Source organism: Phyllobates terribilis, unplaced genomic scaffold (assembly GCF_046119375.1).
Source record: "Phyllobates terribilis strain yellow unplaced genomic scaffold, ASM4611937v1 Scaffold_11__3_contigs__length_659146591, whole genome shotgun sequence".
Lineage (NCBI taxonomy): Eukaryota > Metazoa > Chordata > Amphibia > Anura > Dendrobatidae > Phyllobates > Phyllobates terribilis.
In genome coordinates this window covers 394,047,157-394,052,934 of record NW_027362771.1, presented here as the reverse complement: position 1 = coordinate 394,052,934, position 5,778 = coordinate 394,047,157, and positions in this window count along the sequence as shown.

The following is a 5,778-nucleotide window of genomic DNA, read 5'->3' as shown; positions in this document are numbered from 1 at the left end:
TTACAGCAGGTTGCGGAGACCGCCAGTTCCAGCCAGCAGCGGGTTCTACAAAGAGAGATCAGAGCCCTGATGAAAAGACAACAGGTAGAACTGTCTGGTGGTGAGATTGGCAGTGTTAGGATGAGTGACCCATTCCCTATTGCCATGCCCCCAAGAAGTGAAATGCTGATATGGTGCTGGGCAGCCATCGGTCTAAGGGGTAGTAGGCCCACCATTTTGACAGCCAGGGGGGTGGTTGATGTCCACCATGGGAGAGTGCCAGTCCGCATCCTGAACATTGGGGAAAAAGAAGTTCATTTGTCCCGGTATGCCACCCTAGCTGTAACATACCTGGCGGCGTCCTTGCATAGTGGTCCATCTCCCACTGTGCAAGAGCGCGCACTTGATCTCCAGTCCAGTCTGCTAGCCTGGCTTCCCTCCATGCTGTCTGCTTGCCTTTGTTTCTGCTGCTTAAGGGCAGCGCCCGATCACTTCCTCCTTCTTGTAGCTGCTGCAGGCACACCCCTTGTGCGTCCTCAGCCTATTGCTGTCTGTCACCTGGTATTTAACACAGCTCCTCCCTGGAATCCATGCCTGAGCATTGTGTTTCATTCAGTGTGCTCTTTCACTCTGAATGTGCCAGGTCCCTTTCTGTATTTGCTTGCCTGCCTTTCCTGGAGGCTGTATTTCCAGGCCTGTCTGAACTCGCTCCTTTCCTGTTCGTTCCACCTTCTAGGGGCTGCATACCTAGACCCGCTCCGGTATCTTGTCTGTCCTGTCTGAACACGCTCCTAGCCTGTTCCTTCCGCCTTCTAGGGGCTGCATACCTAGACCCGCTCCTGTATCTTGCTACTGTGTCTGTTCTTGTCTGAATACTCATCTAGCCTGTTTCCTGTTTTTCTCTATGTCCGTACCTTTCCTTTTTCTGCAGAGTCTGAACTCGTACCTAACTCCTGTTCGTTGTCACTGTACTTCCGTTTGTGAGTTTGTGGTCCACTCGCTACTTCACTGCAAGTACCCTGTGGGTATCTGGTTCTGCCTTTCCCTTCCTGTCTGTTCCATGTGAACAGAGCCCTGTCCCCTCTGCCTCGCTCTCCGCTCCTGCGGTTCTCGCCCCGCTCTGACCCTTTGATCGCTGCTCCGGCAGTCTCGCTCTGCTCTGACCCTTTGCTCGCTGCTCCGGCAGTCTCGCTCTGCTCTGACCCTTTGCTCACTGCTCCGCCAGTCTCGCTCTGCTCTGACCCTTTGCTCACTGCTCCGGCAGTCTCGCTCTGCTCTGACCCTTTGCTCGCTGCTCCGGCAGTCTCGCTCTGCTCCGACCCTTTGCTCGCCGCTCCGGAGGCCTCGTCCTGCTCTACTCTTGCTCACCGCTCCAGGCGGCCTCGTCCTGCTCTACTCTTGCTCACCGCTCCAGGCGGCCTCGTCCTGCTCTACTCTTGCTCACCGCTCCAGGCGGCCTCATCCTGCTCTACTCTTGCTCACCGCTCCAGGCGGCCTCGTCCTGCACTACTCTTGCTCACCGCTCCAGGCGGCCTTGTCCTGCTCTACTCTCGCTTACCGCTCCAGGCGGCCTCGTCCTGCTCTACTCTCGCTCACCGCTCCAGACGGCCTCGTCCTGCTCTACTCTCGCTCACCGCTCCAGGCGGCCTCGTCCTGCTCTACTCTCGCTCACCGCTCCAGGCGGCCTCGTCCTGCTCTTCTCTCGCTCACCGCTCTAGGCGGTCTCGTCTTGCCCTGCTCTCGCTCACCACTCTGGGCGGCCTCACACTGCTGTGTTTGTCCGCCACATCTGTGGTTCTGTTCCTGAGTCCCAGTGTGTACTGGGTCCTATCCCGCCTGTGTTCCAACCTGCTAGTGCCTCCCTGTCTGCACTCTAGCCGTGCTTTTCTGTACCCCCCTGCCTGCATACCCGCCTGCATGCATACCAGTTGTGCCTGCCTATACCCACCAGTCTGTGTGCCAGCCTAACCTGTCTGTTCCTGTATTCCCCTGTGTGGGTCAACAGCCGTGTCCAGGGTCTGTCCTGGAGTAGCACCTGGTCCCTCTGCTCGGTTCTTCCTTGGTGCACTGGCGTCGTATGCCATCGTGCGACCCTGGTCGGATCGGGTGAATACTTAGTTACGCCCCTCCAGGCATTCACTCTCCGGCACGGTCCAGTGGAATCACTTCATATACACGCACACGCCACTCAGCCCGGGCGTGTGCATTACACTAGCCAAGCTATTCACCGTCAATCAAAATTCTATAAAGACAGTGGAACCCTTACCTCCATCCAAACAGGCGGAGGATAATGGCTCCAAGGGACAGATGGAGGACTGGTGCCAGAAGCTGCATGTGGACACTGACTCCACCCCTCCACATCAAAAACAAGGAGTATACCGGTTGGTCCAGGAGTATGAGAGGGTCTTCAGTAAACACCCACTCGACTTCGGGCAGGTAAAGGGGGTTCAACACCATATCCCCACGGGAGACCATCCACCCATTAAAGAAAGGTACCGGTCTGTACCACCAGCACACTACCAAAATGCCAAAGGGATGTTACGAGAGATGAAGGAGGCTGTGGTAATAAGAGACAGTTGTAGCCCCTGGGTAGCTCCATTAGTTCTTGTAAAGAAAAAGGATGGCACAATGAGAATGTGTGTAGACTACAGGCAAATCAACTGCATAACTCATAAAGATGCATACCCGCTACCCAGGATAGAGGAGTCACTAGCTGCATCAAAATCTGCTAACTGTTTCTCTACTTTGGATCTTACTAGTGGGTATTGGCAGGTTCCTGTAGCAGAGGCGGATAAAGAAAAGACCCCATTCACCACCCCGATGGGCCTCAGCGAGTTCAACTGCATGCCATTCTGGCTCTGCAACGGCCCTGGAACCTTCCAGCGGTTGATTGAGTGCTGTCTAGGACATAAGAATTTTGAGACAGTCCTCCTGTACCTGGATGACGTCATAGTATACTCCAAGACATATGAGGATCATCTGAAGCACCTGGCAGAAGTGTTTGAAGCCCTGGCTGGCTTTGGCCTGAAGGTGAAGCCATCTAAGTGCCACCTGCTGAAGCCCAAAGTACAGTACTTAGGACATGTGGTAAGTGCTGACGGTGTAGCACCAGACCCCGACAAGATCACCGTAATCAAGGACTGGCCGAGACCTTCCACCATCAAAGAAGTGTGGCAGTTCCTCGGGTTGGTAGGCTACTACCGAAGGTTTATTCCAGGCTTCACAAAGATGGCGGCACCTATGCAGGACCTCCTGATAGGCCAGTCCAGAAAGGCCAAGAACCAGAAACCACCATTCAAATGGGACAAGCTGGAAGATGAGAACTTCACCAGGCTGAAGATGGCTTTCACAGGAGACGAGGTCCTGCCTACCCTGATTATGGACAGCCCTTCATCCTTCACACGGACGCGAGCAACGTGGGACTGGGAGCGGTGCTGTCCCAGATCCAACAAGGCAGAGAAAGTGTAATAGCATACGCCAGCAGGAAGCTCCGGCCCACAGAAAGAAACCCAGAGAACTACAGCTCCTTCAAGTTGGAGTTCCTTGCCATCGTCTGGGCTGTGACTGAACGCTTCAAGCATTATCTCGCCTCTTCCAAATTCACTGTGTACACGGATAATAACCCGCTGACACACCTGGACACTGCAAAGCTTGGTGCCCTGGAACAAAGATGGATGGCCCGACTGTCTAATTACGAATTCACCATCAAGTACCGGGCTGGGCACAAGAATGCGAACGCGGATGCGCTGTCCAGAATGCCTAACTTGCCAGACGGGGGAGAAGACCCAGGGGAGCTGGAAGAGATAGAAATCCCCGCGTTCCACCGCCATGAGATAAAGCAGTGCTCCCATTGTGTGAACAGGTGCTCTGCCAACAGAGAAGCCACGTTCACTCCATTGCCCCACCATGGATGGGCAGAAACACAAGACAGTGACCCAGCTGTTTGCCTAGTCAAAGAGTTGCTGACACAAGCTGACTCATACCCTGATTCAGATGCTCCAGAAGAGACCTAACAGCTGTGGAAAGAAAAGAGCAAGCTGTTCATCTATGAAGGGAAGCTGTGTCGAAGAACTGTCCACTCCCGGACACATGAGCTGGTCTGGCAGGTGGTAGTCCCGAGGTGGGATGCGTCTATGGTCCTGGAAGCATACCACGATGGAGCGGGACATTTTGGATGGAAGAAGCTGGAAGTCCTGCTACGTGAACGCTTCTATTGGGTTGGCCTGAGGAAAGCAGTCGAGAGGTGGTGTCGAGAATGCGGACTGTGCAACCTGAGAAGAAAAGACCGTGACAGCCAGAGGGCTCCCCTGCAGCCCATCATCACCAAGCAGCCACTCGAAATGGTAGCCCTAGACCATGTGAAGCTATCCCCAAGCAGGTCAGGCTATGTCTACGCTCTCACCATTGTAGACCACTACTCCCGGTTCCTGGTAGTAGTGCCAGTCAAGGACCAAACGGCTCAGACAGCAGCCAGAGCTTTCCAACAGCACTTCTGCCGCCCGCATGGTTACCCAGAACGTGTGTTAACTGACCAAGGTCCGGCCTTTGAAGCGGAGGTATTCCAGGAGTTCTGCAACCTGTACGGCTGCAAGAAGATCAGGACAACGCCTTATCACCCCCAGACCAACGGGATGTGTGAAAAGATGAACCAGGTCGTGATAGACCTACTGAAGACATTGCCCCTGGAGGAGCGCAGTCTGTGGCCAGAAAAGTTGCCAGACCTGGTGGACCTCTCCAATCATATCCCAGTGAATTCCACCAACTGCACACCAGCTTACCTGATGCGAGCGAGACCTGGTAAGCTGCCCGTCGAGCTGGATATGGGAGTCCTAACACCAGAGACCATCCCACCAGATGCAGATTGGGATACTGAACGGCAACAGCAATACCGTAAGGTACAGGAAAGTGTTGAAAGAAGTCTGTCCCAAGCAAGAGAAAGGCAAGAGAGGACTTATAATCAACATGCACCTGCTGCCCCCTTGTCACCAGGAGAGCAAGTCCTAAAGAGGAAGAGGCGACTCCACAAGTTGGATGACGAGTGGGAAAAAGAGCCGTACACCATTCTACCATCAAGTCATGATAACACCAAGGTGTGCCTCATAAGTAAGGACGGAGGTGAGACAACAGCAACAGTTTCCAGAGACCACCTGAAGAAATGCTGAAGAAGGCCAAGATATCACTCAACCTGCAGAGGAAGTGGAAGAAATGGTCAGCACTGTACTCTGAGAATTTCCACGGTCGTGGACACAAGTAAATAATGCAATAGTTGTGCCAGTCCTTACATTTCTCCAACCAGCCCCTCAAGAAGCTGTAGAAGTCCCAGTAGAGTTGGAAGAACCATTGGCCCCGGAGACAGAAGATTCCTCACCAGCAGACCAGGAGAATCTACCCTCTGCTAGTAGCGAGCCTGTCGTACTCACGGTAAGCCAAAGGATCCGTAGGAAGCTGCCCAACCTACCAGAGACACCTCCAAACACCTGTAGTGAGGTGAACATTGAGCCCACCACACCAGGGGTAAATACAGGGGACCAAGGTAGAACACAGACAGACAGTGTGTTACGTAGGTCTACCAGAATCACCAGAGGTCAGATCCCTGCTCGTTGGAGAATTGAAAGTGTAATGTATAACAGTGTTATTGAAAATGTTTTATGTGTGTATTAAATATGTTTTTTCCAGTTACCAGACAGGGTCCAAAAAGACTTTCAGGTTATGGACAATGGATAACCAAAAACTTTGCCTTGCAAATAGTTGCACCTGTAAAGTGCCCCATTGTGCCAGACCACAGAACAAAAACCCATG